Below are 22,471 nucleotides of genomic sequence, written 5' to 3'. Positions count from 1 at the left end.
TTTTTGGAAGTGTAGTGATGAGTATTAATTAATTACCATCTTCCTACGGCACCCAAATATATAATAACGGGGAATAATAAAAAAAATGCTAAACAATAGGCAAACAGCAGAGTTACGACCGCATAACGCAACACTTAAAATTGTTTGTTTTAAGAGCGGTAAGTATTACGTCCTCAATGCGGTTAGCATAACACTCGGGTCCAGTAGCTGATGGTTCGTTTAGAGTTGAAACAATAAACGCCAACCGTTTTTGTGACTGACAATGTTGGTGGTCATTACCACAAACCACTGAACGAATAGGGACGCGAAGCAAAGTTCCTAGTCATCCTAATACAGTTTTCATTTTTAGACTTGACATTTGAGAAGTCTTGGCAAAAGTTATATATCGTTCTAATTTATAATCTACTAAGTAGTATTGAAAATATGAGGATCTTAGCAAGATAGTTATAGGGTCTGTACAATATACCACCCCCTCACAAGTCACTTAATATTTTCAAACATCTACTAAGTAGTAAGTTTAGACTTGAACGGTCAATCACTCGGTCTAACTACTATATAACAATTTCAATTAGGTAATTGCTTGGAGTACCTCTCGCCTTGGGCTTATCCTTTGTGCGTTAACAATTATTGTCCATAGCTATGTACTATACAGTTCTCAGTTTCGTGAGCCCCCTAATTAGTCTTGACGTCCGTGCCTAGTTGATTTGACAAATTAGCATTCATGCTCTAGGTAATCAGGCGATAGGCAAATATTGGGGCATCTTGAGCCTTTGACGTGCGTTTTGTCGCGCAGCGAGCAACCGCTTTGTTGACCTGGTCCCTGCATATGCTGCCTCTAGCTTTTAGATGCGCATAACTTCAAACGTATTCGAGTATATGCTTGTGAAGGACTATGTATAGTTGTCAATCCTCTATCAATCCAGTTAACATCAGTATTATTAGTCCAAGATTAACATTAATTTAAAACGCTAGTTTCCTTTCAACAATCAAGAGCTTTAACTTTTGATTTAAAATTACTAAATTAGAATAGAATAGAAGAATAGAATAGAATATCATTTATTTCAGTATAAGTACACAGTTATACAATACATATAGAGGAAGAAAGAGAAAAAATGACTTATAACTAACTTGTACACTGTATATAATTATACTGAAAAAGGTGAACACTCAGCATAATGCCAGGTCCTACTGAAGTAGTACGCTGACGCTGGTCTTCCGTGTAAATTAGCTTTGATACATATATTTGTTAAGATACTCATTTTAATACTTGCTGACTTGCATTTCGAAATTTCTCAGTTTCTCACTTATCTAAAATAGTTGTTGTTTAACACCCCATTGATATCCGAGAGGAGAAAGATTCCAAAATTGAGTCGATCGTCGTACCGAGTGGTTCTAAAGGTGGAATCAGCGTTGCGAGGGTTTCAAGGCACGAGGGTTAAACAAATTTTGATCCCGAATGAAACACAATATTTTTAAATTCTCATGCTCTGAACTCTGAAAGAGGGTCTTGTTGTTCTATGAGGTGTACAGAAAGTGATACGTTACTGCACTAGAGCACTTTACAAGAATGATTTAATCAATTTTTTACCATAATTGCAATTTGGTTTTAATCGGATTCCCATTCCATAAATAACGATACGTTTACTTAAATTGTTAATTGAAAGTATCCTCAAGAAATACTATGAAAGTTTATACTTACCTAGTCATGTTTTTTTAAACACATGCATTTTACTTTTCTCGTATTCGAAATGAAAAGTAGAGTGGCTAACTCCGGTGAAGGCATCATTACTCGTACCACCCTTAGTTAACAATCTATTATTTCATCACACCAAAGCGAGGAAAATACTAACTGGAAAACATTAGAAATCTAATCAAAATACGCGATTTCAAATATGTATCATTCAAAATCTCACTTATACTTAAGTCAATTTTACAAGGAGGAGGAGGAAACAACCCGAAATAGTATCACATTACTTTGTCACTCTTGTGGATAAAGGGCAATTATCTAATCAGTTTTTAAATAGTAAAGAGAGCTTTTACGAGGTGCAGGTGCATCCACCCCACGGAAATATTGTTGCACTTTTCCGCACGCGTGCGTGAATGAGCACTTTCCGTGTACATATATGTCGAAACTTTAAAGAGCCATATGTACTGTAAAACGTTGTACGATACACGTGCGAATGGGTAATTCGCAACTCTTGTCGATTTAAAACACTCCCTTCGGTCGTGTTTTAATTTATCACTACTCGTTGCGAATTTCCTATTTTCTGCACTTGTATCGTATAGCAAGTTCTCAGGCAATTCATACAGGTATCTTTTCACATCACCTATTCGGAAAAGAGCTTTTTTCATACAATGAAATATTATGTATGTAAATAGTACCTATGTATTGTGTTGCAAAGCAGTATGCAAATTTCATTTTTTGTATAATCGGTTCCATGCTATGTGGCATCCAATTAGCCCAAATAATATTTTGAAATGTTTCCTCGTAGGTGACGTGAAAAGGAGTATGTGATACCTTGGAAGTTAACACTTGAATCCTTCACTACGTTTGGGATTTAATGTACGCCCACGCCGTAAAAAATATTAATTTTATAGTTAAATATGAAATGAAATTCACACCAAACAAAAAAACTAGTATGTATTTAGTAGAAAGTTTTCTAATTAGTGATGTCCCGCTAGAAAGTTTCTAAAATTGCGATATTTATACAAGGGAAAAATACGTTCCGTAAATTCTCGAATTTTGATAAAAAATCCGCAACTTGCTCATCTGTGGTTTTGATAGTTGTGTCCACAAAATCTGAGTAACGTAATATCCTATTTAACCATCAAAATATGCTATTGTTAAGTATGACAAGAACAATTACCCTAAAAAATACTTAGGTACAGTCACGTCTGAAATTATCGATACGAAAAATGTGGCAAAAATATGTATACACTACCTTAATATCTGGGCAATAAAGAGGTGTATACATATTTTTGGCACTTTTTTTCGCATCGATATTTTCAGACGTGACCGTACTTGCAAATCGTAACTTTAAATATTTTTTACGCAATATTGTATTTAATAAGGTATGAAATAATAGTTCATATTTGCAAACAGTAATAAGTAATATTAATTATGTTTATATAAAATTATGTATAAGTTTTGTAGAACCCTTTTATTAATTAAGTATACCAGGCAATGTGGACTACCTGGACGGCCTGGTATAGAAATAGTTTTTTATTATAATCGCTTTGGCTTACTGAAATTCTGTGTTCGCAGCTTTACCTAGGTGAAGACCAGTTGGCGCTCGTTACTTGCTGCTACCATTCTATTGTGGTTACACGTAAACACTCGGGAAAAGAATAGTATGGCCGGAACCCGCGTTAATACTACTAACGTAAACGTTATGAAATGATACACATGGTGCATTAGGTAGAACGTCTGCTCCAAACGTAATCCTGCTTATGAATTAGAGGTAAATTAGTTTTGTATATATTTATAAGTACTGAGTAATTTATAACAATCTAGTTAATTTTGTATAGTGTGTTAGATCCAGATTGGATTGGATTGGAATGGATCCGGCTTATCGACATCAGTTGACGTCAGCGTAAAAAATATATTATGTAATCATAATGTCATTTGATATGTACGTAACGTAAGTGATATTCTACTAAAATTCTCATTGGACTTAGAAATAGTCGTTTTATTCTTCCACCATATTCATAATTCTAGTTCTCAACTTATTTTAAGCGCTCGTATCCGAACGCGGATCCGCGAATGAGAAAACTATTTGAAAAAAAGTTTTTTGTAATAAATTTCATTCTTGATACAAGCTTTCATCGCTGACTGTACTTTTCTTTCAACAGGCAACTAATACTCGCCGAGACAGTTTTAACAAACCCTATACTCAATTAGGCTCCGTTGCGCTGATTCAAAAAGCGCTGGTGGCCTAGCGGTAAGAGCGTGCGACTTGCAATCCGGAGGTCGCGGGTTCAAACCCCGGCTCGTACCAATGAGTTTTTCGGAACTTATGTACGAAATATCATTTGATATTTACCAGTCGCTTTTCGGTGAAGGAAAACATCGTGAGGAAACCGGACTAATCCCAACAAGGCTTAGTTTTACCCTCTGGGTTGGAAGGTCAGATGGCAGTCGCTTTCGTAAAAACTAGTGCCTACGCCAAATCTTGGGATTAGTTGTCAAAGCGGACCCCAGGCTCCCTTGAGCCGTTGCAATATGCCGGGACAACGCTAGGAAGAAAGAAGAAAAGAAAAAGAATTAGGGTCCGTTGCTTTATCACAGAGATCCCATAGCCATCTCTTGTCTCCATCATCAGATCAGCTCGATAGTACCATTGTCACCAGACTTACATATATATGCAAATTTTCAGCTTAATGCATACTTGCATAGCAAGCAACTTGTAAGATTTGACCGGTACAAACATTGGTACATTGCAAGTTAAGTACAAGCTTGTAAAAATAATCACGGCACATGAGAGGTTAAGGTTTTCTTTTTGGAGCACAAATATCTACTATTAATAATTTACTAGTTTTCAATGCAGGTTTATTACATTTCATCTATTTGTACTAAAATGTTTTTAATCCAATTTGTATGTAATGTCAATTTATTGGTATATTTTTGTACTTTTCTTCATTTTCTATTCGAACACGTACACGCAAACAGCAAATCATCTATCCGGCCGTTTCCGTTTGGATGGACATCAATATATCAGATTGTAATAGGCCAATAAGCGGGCAATAAAAAGGAGCAAGTCGCCGTTGAAAGAAATACGGTCCTGATTTATGCCCGATAGGAATGCGCACCGCCCCTTTTTCAATAAGTAGCGATAAGAATCATTGCTACTTGCACCACTGGGGTATGCAATTAAATAACCAGCAGACCCGAAGAACACAAACGCGCTTATCAGATAAATTTAGTATTCCGCCGGAATCTTGAAAGTAACAAAAAGTGACTTATCGTTAAAGTTAAACTTGTATTAGTTTAAATAATAAATAGTTATTTATTTTACAATGGGGAAAAGTTTGTTGCTTAACCACTTGTGCTAGTTCGTTAGTTCGTGTAGTTGTGGTAGTTCCTATATCGGAGAAGCAAAGATTTGCTTGATTTATATTGTCGTAACATTTCAGTGAGTTACAAGTCAATATAATGTTCTTTTATATATTACTTAGATGTTTTTATAAAAACAAAATGAAACTGTTCAAATATTTAAGTACTTTTACTAGATATCTATTTTCCGTTCAAGTGTAAATTGGTATAATTGTATGAGAGAAGTTCTTCCACAAAACTCGAATGACAATGTTGGAATGCTCTCCTTGTATGAAGGGTGCCAGTCTTCGCCTGATGTTATTCCTTTACTTCCTAAAACGCTGAATTAGCCTATACAAAACACTGACAACACACCAATAAGTATACTTTCGCTTTGCAGTAATTATGATAAATAATATATGGTATTACCATCAAGCTTCAACAAAATGATGCCGTAATCCCACTATTAAACGGACTTCACTTTTTTTCTTGAGAGCGACTGAAGTTATCTCTGAAAATTAGAATTTTGTTTAACATACGATTTACTATTTTAACCAATGGATAAGAGATTATACATGATAGTAACATTTTATAAAATAAATTATTTAAAAAACATCAATTAATTTAAAGGATTTCAACGATCGGTACCAAGCTATTGCTCCTTGATCACTATTGTAGTAAAGCATAGACCACATAGAATTGGCACATAATTAGCAATGTTTAAAAAATAATAATTTTATGTCGGGGCAAAAATTGACAATAACAGTTCAATCACCACCTTCAAAGTATTAATGGTGAAAATATTATTTTCCTAGCTTCATGCATTTTAAAGTTTTCGACCATGAAAATTGAGAACAGGAGATTGATCGTGCACAAATACTTCTAAAATTCTTATCGATCACGGACAAAAACAGCTAAGTCGCTTAATATGCTAAAAGCTAGTATTTGTAGGGTCATAAAACGTTACAAGGACACTATCAGCCGACAGGAAAACACAAACTAATCGGAGGTCTGGGAAAAATAACAAGATTTTGGGAAAAAAGTCCCAAGGTCAAACAAAATTCAGGGTCTAATTACGATTTATCACAAAAATTCAAAGAAACTTCTAGAAAGATAAAGATGATTCACCTCAGAGGTGGCTATAAGAGCTATCGAGCAATAAAACAGCCAAATCGGACTGTTAAACAGATCCGACAAGCTAAAACACTAGCTCGACTATTGTACGACCTAGTATTGACAAAATTCGAAGGTTGCTTTTTGTTGGACGGCAAAACGTATGTAAAACTCGATTTTAATCAACTACTAGGTTCGAAGTTTTATACGGCCAATAGTACAGGTAATTTACCCGAAAAATATAAGTTCGTTAAACTTGACAAGTTCGCAAAAAAACATATGATATGGCAAGGAATTTATAATTGCGGCTGTAAGACGAAAAGTTTTATAACATAGTCAAAAATGAAGTCGGACCTTTATATTAAAGAGTGCTTAGAGAAATGAGTATTGGCATTTATTAGAACCCATAACGGTCCTGTGAAATGTTGGCCAGATTTAGCCAGCTGCCACTATTCAAAAAAAGTTTTGGCATGGTATGCTAATAATCAGGCCAATTACATCCTACCCCGGGAGATGAATCCTTCGAATTGTCCCCAATTTCAATCTATGAAAAACTACTGGGCAATCATGAATTAAAAATTAAATAAGACTAGTCAAATTGTCCAGGGTATCAATTAATTGCGATCCACAAGAAATCAACACGCCAAAAATGTCGACATAAGTGTTGTGCAGAACGGGGGTCCATTATGAAAACAGTTCGTAATTATTTACATAACAGAGATTTTTTTAATTTATACATATTTGTAAGCTAAATACAATACTATTTAAAATTCACCATTCATAACTTTCTTATTTTATTATAAAATTAACAATCTTCTAGTGCGTACCAATTCTATATGAACTATGCTTTATTTGTATAAGTTTAAATTCTTTATGCTTTGTTTGTTTTTGATAGGTAATTATTCGGCGAGTGGCGCATAATATATCAATTTAATAAGACTAATAAGCCCCTATAATTATATTTTTGCTTGTTTTTACCATCGGCATTGTTTTTATCTGAAAATAGTCCTTTGTCCATTTTTAGAAAAGCCTTTTAATACACTTTGAAATAATTAAGAATATTAATATATATTAAGTGGTTTATATCCACTCGGATATAAGCCTGCCAGTACCTGGGCGACCGAGCTTTGCTCGGTTATAACTATTTATTGTAATATGGTGGTGTATAGGTAATAATCTTAACTACATTTTTTTACTAATTTAAACTTGTCTAAAACAATAAAAATTAAAAAATTATACATAAACTTGAACATATAAAAAAAAACATAAGTTAGTCACCGGGCGAGATTCGAACCCGTTTAGCAGTCCGCGTCTTAACCCGCTGGACCAGACGGACAGTGGCTGGCAACACGAAATTAGCGACCATATTCTGCGTCGAAAGAAAAACGCATGAAAACTCGAAAACACGCGTTTTCCCAAACATAAGACTAATCTAGATAGATTGTATACCCCCAAAAACCCCCATATACCAAATTTCAGCGAAATCGTTAGAGCCGTTTCCGAGATCACAGAAATATATATACAAGAATTGCTCGTTTAAAGGTATAAGATACAAAAATATTATTTCAATATAATTTCCTAAACCTATAAAAATAAATTGCTTATGAGCTGATAAGACAGGTTTCATTTATTATTCTTGGTTTAGGCAACTTAGCTTCGTTTCAAGAGTGCATTCAAGCAGTTTATTTTCTCAAAGACATCGGTATTGTAATTAACTCCATTTCGGAGATGTTTTTTTTCCTGATAAGGCTCCTACAAGCGTGTTCACTTTTGATACTACTATTGATTAGTGTTTAGGTATGACATTATTTATACATTTGCTACTAAACGCAAATACTATCTCGGACGATCGTTGTTCGAAGTGACATTGATATGTGTTCGCTTTCAATTGCTTGGTTGCGTTAAATGTAATGCCCGTGCTACAACAACGCTACTTATATGCTGCCTTGTTTGCCACATAATCGTTTTCGAGTATAAAAAGTAAGTATGATTTGCCAATAGTAAAGATACTGTACAGTTAGCAAAACTATTAGTTTAGCATTCCTATTAACATACATATTTGTCTCGCCCTGATCATCAGAACCGAATTGCTCGCTGAGGGGTACAGTCAGCATCAATAGTAGCGGATGAAACGAGGCGCCAAAAGTATCTGGTATTCCGGATAACTTTTCCAAATATAGATAAATATCTAAAATTCTCGTTCAAAAGTATATATTACAGCCTTACTTGTCCTACATGTACTATTACTACTATTAATCATTTTATTCTCATAAGACACGATACATAGGTGTTACATCAAAATAGTACTGGCAAACTGCGAAGCAGTTTGCTGGTAGTTAGTTTCGCTCTTGATATCCATTTGTGTCAGTTGAATATAACCATGCTGTATTATTTTAACTTAATAACTAAGCATGCAAGTTATAATTATTCTAATTAGCCTTCAGGGCCTGCAAAGATAACTATCGCTTAATGTGAAGCTGTTACAGAATGGTAAATACTTTTGGAGCATTGTTGATCCGCTACTTTTGGTGCTGACTGTACGAGTAAGTATAATGTCGGATACCGAACACAAGCGAATTAAAAGCACAGGCGAACCTGTGGGCCGATTTTGAATTTCGATCACTCGATTTCGTGTATTTTGTTCAATAATATCTCCACTACTACCTATGCATTTAAATTCTAATGGCATTGAAAACGAGTGGTCAATACCACTTGATTCCCAATTTCTATCGCTCATATTAAAAAAGCGGCCAAGTGCGAGTCGGACTCGCGCATGAAGGGTTCCGTACCATTTATGACGTATTAAAAAAAATCTACTTACTAGATCTCGTTCAACATTTTACCACTTAGGACACACATTTTACCACTTTGGAAGTGTCTCTCGCGCAAACTATACAGTTTAAAAAAAATGATATTAGAAACCTCAATATCATTTTTGAAGACCTATCCGTAGATACCCCACACGTATCGGTTTGATGAAAAAAAAATTATTTTTTATTTTATGACGTATTAAAAAAAACTACTTACTAGATCTCGTTCGAACCAATTTTCGGTGGAAGTTTGCATGGCAATGTATATCATATATTTTTTTAGATTTTTCATTCTGTTATTTTAGAAGTTACGGGGGGGGGGGGGGGGGACACACTTTTTACCACTTTGGAAGTGTCTCTCGCGCAAACTATTCAGTTTAGAAAAAAATGATATTAGAAACCTCAATATCATTTTTAAAGACCTATCCATAGATACCCCACACGTATGGGTTTGATGAAAAAATTTTTTTTGAGTTTCAGTTCTAAGTATGGGGAACCCCCAAAATTTATTGTTTTTTTTTCTATTTTTGTGTAAACATCATAATGCGGTTCATAGGATACATCTACTTACCAAGTTTGAACAGTATAGCTTTTATAGTTTCGGAAAGAAGTGGCTGTGACAGAATCGGACAGACAGACGGACATGACGAATCTATAAGGGTTCCGTTTTTTGCCATTTGGCTACGGAACCCTAAAAAATAGCATTTCGCCGTTTTCCACAGATTTTCGAGTGACGAAATCGAGCGCTCGAAATTCAAAAATCGGTCATAGGTCGGTTCATCAATCGGTGTAGGGGCTACACGCCTAGAACTCTTTGACAGGCATAATACTCTCTGACAGAATTCACTCGAATCTGACTCAATCAATCATCTTACAACTATGAAAAACAAAATTTGATACGGTGGTCGATGTCGGAAGCATCCAGCGAATTCGCTTGTAGAGTTTTTGCGTAGACTTCTATTATATTCGTTTAAATTCGATAACCCAGTTTGTTTTTAGTCATAGTGGGTGTCGCAGTCGTGTATCATAAATACTTTACATTTAATAATATATCTACCAAACATAATAGTTAATAGGGAGCGTGCATGAACTGTAGGAGGCAGCACAGGAGCCGTCAGATTTTTGGCGCGAGGCGTAAATGTGATGTTTTTTGTTCCGATGTAGCCCACAAGATGGCAGAACCTACTATGCACAAGAAAACACGTGACGTATACATGTGCATGTTTATGGTTCCGATTCAGGCCACAAGATGGCAGACCCTCCAACGCGCACGGTCCCTATAGTACATTGTGCAACGAGTGGGGTTAGTGAAATATTGCAAAGAAGAGTGTATAGATTCACGGCAGCCACAGGACGGAGCGAGTTAAAGGCTCGAGTTTGCAATATTCTTACCCCCCAGAGATGCACACGTTTATCACAATTGCAAAGAAAAAACAAAATTGTAAGCTAAATAATTTTAAAATACGGTGACATTTCAAACATTCGTCCCCCATATTGTAATTTTTCGACAGGGTACCTATGCATCGAAGGCATATGTATGTATATGCATAGTAAAGGCATATGTATGTATATGTATAGGTACTGTACCCCTAGTGTAAATATTTTCGACAGCGAAACGTGACGTGAGATTTTTGACTTTCCAAAACGTCCCGCTTGGCGCGCTGTTCAAAAACCCATACAAAATGAGACTTAACGCAAACGCGTACGTCACGTTTCGCTATCGACTAAATTTACACTAGGGGTACTGGACTTTAAACAGTTATTTTACTTATACTCTTAAGGTTGTGTGTTACTTGGTTCATATTAATTAGTCTCCCTACTCTAAGGAATTATAGCCTTTTTTTCAAAACCCATAACTCCCGTGGGAACAATATAGGCATTTGTCCTTCATTAAACATGCATGAAATAAGATCTTTTTCGAACAAGTGTGATAATGACAAAGTTTTTTTTACAATCTATATAAGTACTCATAATTCTGAGTAGGAATAATCCAAAAAGTGCCATGTTTTTGAAAAAACTCATAGTGTCACTTCCATTGTATTTTTTTTATAATGGTTTTGTATTACTTAAAAACATATAAAAAAATCAAAAATGCGCGCTTCCCAGAGATAAGACCTAGCTAGATCGATTTCTCGCCCCAGATAACCCTTATATAGCAAATAACATTATAGGGATGTATCTCCTAAACCGTGCGCAACACTCAAAGTAATAATAATAAAAAAAACACAAAAGAAAGAAAAACAAGCGTACTTAATGGCGTGTATCGTAGCGCCAAAATAATCACATTTTTGTTCCCCTTCGATAGCCCACGCACTGATTAATCTACAACATTAGGACATGAAACAATCATCATCATCATCATCCTATTATTATTATTATATAATTGCAAGTTTGGGTAAAGCACTATACAAATCTCGACGAGAAACGGGGTTGCCGGCCGCGTATCCCTATGCCTCGCTTCGATCGGCCGCCTATATCTACTTGGCTTTGAACCCTTCGTTTCCCGGCCTCTATAGTAATGTACTATTGTCACTGTTTTATGAATTGGTTCTAATATTTGTTAAAGATGAATATGACTGATAGCGTTTTTTCTTCGCAAGAGTGATGAAAAACATTGTGTGTAACTCCGGGGGTAAGAATATTGTTACTCGAGTTTTTAATTCACTCCAGCCTGCGGCTGTCGTGAAATTGAAATACGAACCGTTTTCAAGTTTTGGTTTTAAAACAATGTCGATTCTAACAATTTTCATACAAAGCATGTTTTCAGATTTTTATCGCAATATAATAATAACTGCTTTGTACTGTTAAACAAGTTACCTTTTTTGTTTATGCAAATACAATACAAACATGTGGATTTTTATAGGTTGTCGTGTTTTACAGACGTTATGAGTAGATAGTTCACATTTTTATTTTAAATACCTAGGTTATCCTCTTAAAGTTATATAATAACGAGGGCTACCATACAACAAACATGATCTTTTGGTGTTTTTAAAATCTGTCAGTCAGTGAGCTCGAATCTCTACGTCATTAGATCCATTAGTAATGAGACAGAGCTCATGGCTCGATAAACATTAGTGCATATGGTAAACACAATCGACGTGACACCCAAAATGAGACGGAACCCACAAATCTTGTAAAATAAATATATAATATCAGTTTTTAAACTCTGGATTTTTTTTTATCATAAGCAAGATTCATAGAGCTGCTTCAGTTTAAAGATTTATTTATATTAGTCTAATTAAAAAGAAATGGCGTGGCACTGTCCATGATCCACTCTGAAGAAAGAAAACAAAGTTTTAATTTGTTGCCTAATTATGATGAATCCAGTTATAGTAGGTCATCTTTCATTAAACACGTCGAAAATATAAAATACCAATAGGACAAATTCAACTTTTTCTCATGATTGGTGCCGTTATTATAAAAATCTAACCGGAATAAATAATTTATGTAAAGGGTTTTAGTTAGGTATGACTATTATAAATACGTCGGTTTTTATAAATAAATGTTTACAACTAAAGCGTATTGTTAACTTTAAACAACATTTGAAAACGTTATACGACGACGGACTTAATAAAAATGACAGTATATTTTCGCGTTTTGTTTCCAGAGATGAAAAAGTAATCATCGTTATAAATGTTTGTTTACTTTTTTGTTCCTGAATTTGTCAACAGTTTATATTTCAATAAAATTAAGATAATATTTCACTAAACATATATTTGGGTCAAACATATTTTAGAAAAAGTTCCCTTCTGTGGGCAATAGAATAAAAGTTAACGACTCTGGTACATACATATCCCGTTATTCTTATTTGAGTATCACGTACTGAAAAAAAAGTATCCCGCCTGTAAAAGTGCCGCGTAAAAATTAGCTTTATGTTCCCTTAACTTTGCGATATCTACAGGAAAGACGCGAACGAGTTTGCAACTACATAATGTGCTTAATATAACACTTGTTTATAAAGTAAGTACATTTTTTAATAGATATATAATTATTAACAAAATTAGTATGACTAATGTGACCTAGTTTTCTGTGACCTTGTTAATATTAATATTTTTTATAGCAAGTAAGTTGCATAATCAAGATATTTTTACTTTTATCTAGAATAGTTATTTAGTTTAAGTGCAAATATATTTTAATACTTAGCCTAGCAGCAATGAAGCACTTTAATTATTAGAGCAATTTATTGTTGTTAATATTATTCCATAATAATATTGAATTAACATACAGATCAAATTAATACTAAGAATTTCACAAAAAGATAGAGAAGAATAGTATAAAAAATACTAATTGAATTAAAAAAAAATACATTTAAAGACGTGCATACATAAGAATATCCATTTCATCATCATTAATCAAATAAAATTAATATAAAACATTCAAATCACAATTAATCCCACGTTGCTTTATCATTCATGTAGTATTGTGTGGTATAATATTATAAATTACTTAACGCTAAGTATCAAATTACGTACGATTGATACAAACCATATATCGCATAATGAACCACCACATTGTACTAAATTAAACTTACCTTTCTAGCGCCGGCTCTAGTATAGCGAAACGACCAGAAAACTGCGGGAGACCGGGAAAGCTTCGCGAAAACGCGCACTCGACGTGGCGGAGCAGTGGCGACTGCCGCGGGGCTGCGCTGGCTGGGCGGGCGGCCCGAGGACACGCCCCGCGACAGCCACCGACAGAATCGCACTTACAATTTATAACTGAAAATATCATCAACGAGCACCTCTTTTATCTAACTAGATTATAAACCATCTACACAACTTTACTATAATATGTGCTTATTATTTATTAACTATCGATTTCGTAATTATGTAATAACTTATATCAATCATTCTTAGACTTTGTAATCTTATATTCGTCCGTTCATCAACGCTATAAAGGTCCCTATAAAAAGGGTCTCTAAATAAAAACGAAAACTGTTATTTTATTTTTGTTTTTAGTTGACACTCAGATAGTTACAGATTATTCTCTATGTACTACGGCGCATTGAGAAAATCATAAAAACTAGTAGAAGTACAACTAGGGCGGAGCATTTCCATTCCGACCACTCCCAGTCCCAGCTGTGTTACGCCAGAAAACAAATCGATCCATTGGGGATTTGCATTACTTTTAATCCAGCTTACTCGTAGCTTGATAGCGCAACATAAGCACCATGCACCGTATATGCCACACACATACTTGTCATTCCGATATATATAAGAATGTTTGGTTTTCCTTAATTATATGTTTCCATGCTTATTTAATCAATTTTTTTTTAAAGAAAATATAATTTTAAAACACCCGACAAAAACAGCACCACCTCTGAGGGCAGACCATGGCAGATAATTTATCACAGTTTGTTGCAACTAAGGCTAAAGACCCGCTATCTTAGCAAAGCTAAATTCGTCCATACGCTATGGCAGGGGATACCTGATAGGTATCTCAAATGTGATGTATGAACTATCTTCTTTTCCATAGTCTATGATCTTCTAGAGTTGAAAAACGTGTTTAAAAATGATTGTGCTATTCATCTTTTATGTTTTCGTGTTTAATGAAAGATACTGCAATTGGTTTCGAAATATGTAATTAACAAATTAAGACTATTTTTTTTTTGTCCAATCAAGGGCAATCATTTTCTCCCTCGCTTTATTCCGGCTTTTTGCCAAGGCTCATTAGAGCCTGAGGTCCGCTTGGCAATACATAGTGGGCGTAGGTACTAGTTTTTACGAAAGCGACTGCCATCTGACCTTCCAACCCAGAGGGTAACTGGATCTTATTGGGACTAGTCGGTTCCATCACGATGTTTTCCTTCGCGGAAAAGCGGCTGGTAAATATCATATGATATTTCGTTTCCGAAAAACTCATTGGTACGAGCCGGGGTTTGAACTCGCGACGGATTGATAGTCGCACGCTCTTACCGCTAGGCCACCAGCGCTTAGTCTTACGTATAATTCGTTTTGATTTAGTAAACATAATTATGACTAGACCTAGAGATTTTTCTAGCACGAACAAGGCAACATTAGTGACTTACTTCCAATATTATTTTATCTATATGTAATAACTGTCATAAATAAATGTGGCATGTTTAGAAATAAATCACTATCATGTTATTAATATTTTACTTGCATACTTCCCAAAAAAGAACATGACACACATATACCGAGTTTGTCCTGCAAATGGCCATCGCGTAATAAAACCATCATATAGGTTTTTTATAAAATGATTCTCGAAGTAAACTATAAATTTGTTATATATTTTCAGGAGTTAAACTTTGCCTCGGATCTCGTTAAAAAAATGCAATTTAATTGACTAAAAGATTTTTCAACTTGCACTGATGTGCCTAATGGTTGACGTTGAAGGGGTACTTAGGTACTTATCGATAACAGGACTTTCGTTTTATTTTGTCAAGCACTAACATCATGGCGTTCGTGCAAGGAAAAACTCTAGGTCTAATTATGAATAGTAGTAATAGGTATCAACAATTATTCATTTCATCAGAAGTAGAAATTCCACATCTAAAAAAGTACTTCAATGAATAAAATCATTTATCAGTTATAATACATATAAAACAGCAGAAGAAACCAAATAATTTACCCCGGCCTTAAGTTCAATTTTCAAAAGTTTCAATTTGAAATTTATTTAATTGTGACCAAAATTCCCTATTTTTAATTCATTTCTAACTCCATAAAAACAGCTTTCAGTAAAAACTACATGATAAAAAAACTATTTACACATTAATTACATTACACATTACATTTTAATTATAGGCCTCCTCTCATGTGCGTGAGGGCTCGGTGCTATAGTCCCCATGCTAGCCCAATGCGGATTGGGGACTTCACATACACCTTTGAATTTCTTCGCAGATTCAGGCAGGTTTCCTCACGATGTTTTCCTTCGCCGAAAAGCTATAGTGGTAAATATCAAATGCTATTTCGTACGTAAGTTCCGAAAAACTCATTGGTACGAGCCAGGATTTGAACCCGCAACCTCCGGATTGAAAGTCGGACGTCATATCCACTCGGCCAACACCGTTTTTACATTATTTAAAATATTTTTCTTGCCCATGATTAGCATTGAAATATCCCTCACAAGGGTATAATAGTTATTTGTACAACAAGAGAGCAAAGTTTGATATTTCTTCGAGTGCTTGTTTTGAGTCCCGGGCAAGCGAAAGATTCTATAATGATAATTTAGAATCTTGAGCGTAGTAAGGGACTCAAAAGCGCACGAGATGTAAATAACTTTGATCTCGTGTAGTACACAAAAATTTTCACGTCAGTCAGCCATCAAAAAACAACCTGAAAAAATGTAATCCGTCTTCATCACTATTTCACTACTGTTTTCTGAAGGTATTCTAACAATTAACTTTAATTACCGCTTTAAAACAAAACGAAAGAAATTTCAATAAAATGATACGAAAATAATGAATTAACGAACATCAATTGACAGTTCAATCATCAACTTTTTTTTGTTAAAAAATCTTTGTAAGATACGGTCCGAATTGCGGATACTACTATTTGTCAACTATAGTAGAGATCGTTAAAAATCGTTAAGTAGAATTATTTACTGCGTAACAATTGCGTAAATTTGTATAAGTACATTGTTTTGATTGTATAATAAAATACTTAAAATATGGTATTTTTATTAAATTTTAAACTTTTATTTCATTAATTAATTATTACAAATGAAGACTCGTAGGGTGTTTTGGAACGATGCGGTCTGACTTATTTCGGGGGTCTATTATAAACCGTCAATATATCGTTGAATTACGTATGCACTTTTCTGTCTCTTTCTTTTTGCTAATGACGTGAAACGGACAAAGACAATAGAATCCAAATACTTCGAACTTGTATTAGGCCCCGCATGTTGAAATGACATTCGAATATGAAGGTCACTTGAATGTTATTTTGGCTCACTCTTAAAAACAGTGAGCAAAATGCGATTCTGCTCACTGTTTTTAAGCAGCAAATTACCCTTGTTCCAGCTGCTGACGTGAAAATAATATTCTGATCGCATGAGTAGCGCCGGCGCAGCTAACAACTGCCGGATCAACCGTCGTATTTCATTAGGCTAGTTATTAAAAGGTAACAGACAGACAGTGTTACTTTACTAGCTCTGCTTGAAAATACCCTCGCATAGAATAAAATTCACTGGGCAATGTTTATGTCACTGTAAAAACCAGTTTTTAATGGACACGTGATTTTCTAGTTAGAACTGTTTCCCCTATCACCTGAATACAGAGAAAACGCGTTTTTACTCGTTAAAACTTTCCGTCAGTCCTCGGAAAAACTCACAAAGTCTCTTGATGAAGAATACATTTCACTTATAAATCAAAATTCATTTTAGATAAAACTAGTGTAGATTAGGGAAAACGCGTTTTCACTAGTTATCTAGTTTTACGGTATTCTGCCATATCAAAAGATAGGTGCAAGGACGAGCGTAGTATTCATAATGTTAATATAGAATTTTTTTTTATGTTACGTGCATCCATTTCACCAAGACATTTTGCGAAAACTATAGTTCGTTTTTTTGCATTAGAAAAAAGGTAAAAAATCTTGAAATGTTTTTTTATTGAAAAACGCTTTTAAAAATCAGTAACTATTACTTATGAAAGCAAAAGAATGTAAAGGATCGTATATAATTTTTAATTGTTACATATTTGTCGTGATTTATTTTTTGAAAGTGTTTTTCGATAAAAAGATATTCTTTGTAATGCTAAGAAAACGGACTATAGTTTCGATGGAAAAATCCCAGTTAAAACTAGTTTTCACCGAGGCCATACCGAAAACTGGTGACAATGCGTTGTCACTGAGGCGATATGGGAAACTAGGGGTTATTTCCACTAGTTACCACCAAGTTGTTACCACCAAATCGAGTTGGTGGTAACTAGTGGGATTTTTTTCCCAGTAGTTTCCAGTGGTAAAAGGTGGGAAAAAAAATCCCAGTAGTTACCACTGGTAACAACTTGGTGGTAACTAGTGGGAATAACCCGAAACTAGTTTTAACTAGGAAAAACGTGAACAATCTACTAATGTAATTAATGAACTGAGACTTATAGTGCCTATTTAATGTCTTTACAGTACATATGGTGCTACTTTTCCGCACTAGTGCGTAAATTAGCATATTATGTAACTATGTCGAAAATTTAAAGGGTCATATGTACTGTAAAATGTTATACGATACATGTGCGAATAGGTAATTCGCAACTCGTGTCGATTTAAAACATTCCCTTGGGTCGTGTTTCAATTTATCGCCACTAGTTACGAATTTCCTATTGTTCGCACTTGTATCGAAAATAACTATTATTTAAAACCACAACACAAAATGGCGGACTTAGTGCTAAGTGGCATTCTTTACCAGGCAACAATAAAATCACATTACAAGCATTAATTAATTAATTTTTATTTACAATTGGGTCGTTGTTATATAAAGTGTGCAGAAAGTGATACGTTTCTGCTCTAGAGCATTTTACTTTCCAAGTCGGTTTTTATTCTTTTTTTTTTACGAAAGCCAATTAAAATTAGGTTTTCAGTGGATTAGTTGTACAATTTTCATTCTGATATTTAACTCCTCATCCCGTAAATAACGATATTTTGACCTAAATTATTAATTGAAGGTATCCTCAGAAAATATTATAAAAGTACTTAGTCATGGTACTTTTTTAAAACACATGTAAGTGTGTGATTCTTAAATTAAAAAAAGTACATACAAAAAGATAATTTTTGATGAATATGGTAAAGGTAAATAAAATGAGTACATAATCGCGGTTGTGACAAAGTGTCCCTCAGTCGTGACATTTCGGTATTTTGGCGGCCAACTCTACTATTTTGATTTATATAATAATTGTAACATACGAGGGTTGCTACTTATATATCCGGAAACAAAAAAACAAACAAACGTACACGGCTGAAAATCGTTTTATTGTTTTTCAAAGTATTCCCCTTGATGATCTATGCACTTTTGCATTCGTGTGAACCAATTTTTGAAGCACTTCTGCCACTCCGCCTGAGGTACCTCCATAACGTGTTGTTTGAATGCGTCGACAGCATCTTCAGCGGTCGAAAATCGTTGACCGCGTAATTTATTTTTTATATTGGGAAATAAATAAAAATCATTGGGTGCCAAGTCAGGGCTGTACGGCGGATGACCCGTTAATTCCACATTTTGACCTTCCAAAAATAGAGTTGTTTCGCGTGACGTATGACAGCTGGCATTGTCATGATGAAGAATGATTCTTCGTCGCTGGTTAGTTTTACGAATTTGTTCAAATACTTCCGGTAAGCAAATGGTCGTGTACCAATCTGAATTAACCGTTTTATGGTTTTGTAGTGGCACTGTAGCTACATGGCCATTAATACCGAAGAAGCAGGCCACCATTTGTTTCAATGTACTTGTTGCACGAGTAACTTTCGTAGGGTTCGGCTCATTTTGAAACTCCCATACCGTTGATTGTTGCTTCGTTTCGGGATCGTATGCATAGATCCAGGATTCGTCACCTGTATAGATGTTATAAACGGCCTTTGAGTCACCACGGTTATATTTTTTTAACATTTTATTGCACCATTCGACGCGAGCATCTTTTTGCTCCTTAGTTAAGTTGTGCGGTATCCAACGCGAACAAATTATTTTTACAGCTAAATGATCATGTAATATGCTATTAATGCTAGTCATAGAAATACCCAGAGTCGCCTCTATCTCGCGGTATGTCGGTCGTCCATTATAAGTTTTCGCACAGCCTCAATATTTTTTTTTTTTTCCATTTATTTAGAACACAAACAGTCACATATACAAATGGATTTGAAGTACAATGTAGAGTACTTAACATACTTAAGAATCATAGACCTGGAGGTTCATTATTAAGTACATAATGTTAACATACATACCAACAGCATAAAGAAAATGAAATCATGAAATCATGAGCCATACTTAAATTCTATTTACTAGTCTTCTGAGGAGAAAAAAATACAATAAACAGGTTTGACATTACTGTCTGTTTCATTAATTATCGGATATGTTGTATTTTTTTTTTTTTTTTTACTAATATTTGGTAGGTATTAGGACAACCGGAAAGTTACATTTATACATTGTGTACATTGTATTATATTTAATTATATGAAATATGTACTTGAACTAAAACAATTTACGTCTAAGTATCATTTTGAGACTAGACAATGAAGTGTGAAAAGGATCAATATCAAGTAGGTACTTATTATAATAACTAGGGACTCGTCTGAAAAAAGTGTGCCGAGAGTAATTCTTGCGGGCAAAGCTGATATAAAATAGAGATCTAGGACGTAGGGGGTGGTGCGGACAACTGAAAGTGACTAATTCTAAAAGATTCGGACATTTAATCGCTCCTTTAAGAATTTTAAACAAGAACATTATATCTAAATAGTGTCTTCGGTTATCAAGGGAAGGAACACAAAAATGCTTCGCTGCTAACGAAGTACGTTCAAAATAATTACCCGTTCTGTAACAGAGTGATTTTAAAAAAATATTTTGGATCCTTTCCAGACGATCAATATGGACTTGGTATTGAGGCGTCCAAACAACAGAACCAAATTCAAGTATACTCCTAACAAAGGAATAGAATAATAGTTTATAAGTATTGGGGCGCCTGAAGGGCTGTCCGATCCTGAGAATCATCCCTAACTTCTTATAAGCTCGCTTACATATATTATCAATATGTAAATTAAAATTTAATTCTGAGTCTAAAGTAACACCTAAGTCTCTAACGGACGATACCCGGGCTATATTTTTTCCAGCTAAGGTGTAATTGAAAACTAACGGATCATTTTTACGATTAAAGCTGATTACGAGACATTTATCAGTATTTAACAAAAGATGATTATCTGAACAGTAGAGGAAAAAGTTATCTAAATCATGCTGTAATGCATGGCAATCTGCTTCTGAGGACACAGCTTTGTATATTTTTGTGTCATCTGCATAGACGAGGTGCTCAGAGTTCCTAAAACAGTTTGCCATGTCATTGACATATAAAATAAACAGTAAAGGACCAAGATGTGATCCTTGGGGTACTCCGGAAGGTATAGGAAGAAAGCAAGAAGTATAACCCTTCAAGGCAACCGCCTGACTGCGATTGGACAGGTAAGACTTTATCCATCTAAGAAGGTCGCCGTGTATACCGAGCTCAAAGAGTTTCTTTATTAAGTTATTGTGGTTAATTTTGTCAAAACATTTCGAAAAGTCAGTATACACGACGTCCACCTGACAGCCAGAAGATATCCCATTGATAATAAAATCGGTAAAGGTCAGGAGATTTGTATCAACGCTACGACCTTGACAAAAACCATGTTGGTTAGGCGCAATGTGCTGAGAGAAGGCAGAAGTAATTTTGTTGTAAACGATTTTTTCAAAGATTTTTGCAAATATGTTTAATTTACTAATGGGCCTGTAATTAGTTACCAGGTGCGCATCGCCACTTTTGTAAATTGGTGTTATCAAGGCTTTTTTCCAAGAGGAGGGAAAGTGACCATGAGCTAAGGACTTAATAAAAATTTGAGCTAAAGGCACTGCCAATTCACGGGCGCACATTTTAATGAAAAGGGGGTGAATCAAATCAGCACCACTACCCTTCTTAATGTCTACTCTTTCTAAAAACTTAAAGACGCAATCCTCGGAGATTTCAACGGAATTAAGATCAATCAGGGAGTTATTAGCTACATACAAATAATCTGGTAAGACAGAAGAATCAGTAACAAACACAGAGTTAAAATATCTATTAAAAAAATTACTAATTGTGTTACCATCTTTAGAAAATTCACCAAGGTAAGACATTTGGTCGGGTACGCAGTTACTAGGGAATTTTGACTTCATAAACGACCAAAAATAAGTAGGATCGCTACGTATCCTATCCTCAGCTAATGAAATAAAATTATTATAGCATTCGTTGGCTAGTTTGTGCTCCCTTTTTCTTAATAAATTAAATTCCGCCCTATCTAGCGGATTACCATATATTTTCCACCTTTTATTTTGTGGTACAACGACCGATTTCGGGCGACCTGCCTTAACTTCGTCCGTAAGCATACTACGTCCACGATTGAACTCACTAAACCAGTGATACGCAGTAGTTTTAGATGGAGCTTCATCACCAAAAGTTGAAGTTAGTTGATCTATGCACTGTTGTTGCGTTAAACCACGCCGAAAATCATAATAATATTATGTAATAGTACATTATGATACAAGTGTGCTAAATTGGTCATTACACACGAGGCGATATTATGCGCGCGAGCTGCAAGCGACCATAGCACACGCGTCTCATACGACGTTTTTCAACACACTTGCGAGGAAACACAAAACTATAAATTAGTTTTATTTTGTCAAAACAGTAAAAGTACCTACAATTTTCAAAATGGTGGCTTACAGTTTTAACATCGAAAACCGATTTTGATGGTAAAAGGCTATCGTACTCGGCTCTTGCCTCTATTAGTATTACTGGCAGCGTTAATTTTATGTGTTCTTCATTTTCAATGCTTGAAAATGACATTTTCGTCAATAT

At 34.9% G+C, this 22,471-nt stretch overlaps 1 protein-coding gene across 2 annotated transcripts in view; it reads right to left on the bottom strand.

Moving 5' to 3' along the window:
• LOC133517373 (uncharacterized) overlaps nt 1-22,471 on the bottom strand; it is a 65,898-nt gene that overhangs the window by 18,016 nt on the left and 25,411 nt on the right. The gene's annotated exons all lie outside the window — the stretch shown is intronic.

This window comes from Cydia pomonella, chromosome 1 (assembly GCF_033807575.1).
Source record: "Cydia pomonella isolate Wapato2018A chromosome 1, ilCydPomo1, whole genome shotgun sequence".
In the NCBI taxonomy this organism is placed as follows: Eukaryota; Metazoa; Arthropoda; class Insecta; order Lepidoptera; family Tortricidae; genus Cydia; species Cydia pomonella.
Note: the sequence above shows the minus strand (reverse complement) of the source record. Positions and strands in the feature narration are given on the sequence as shown.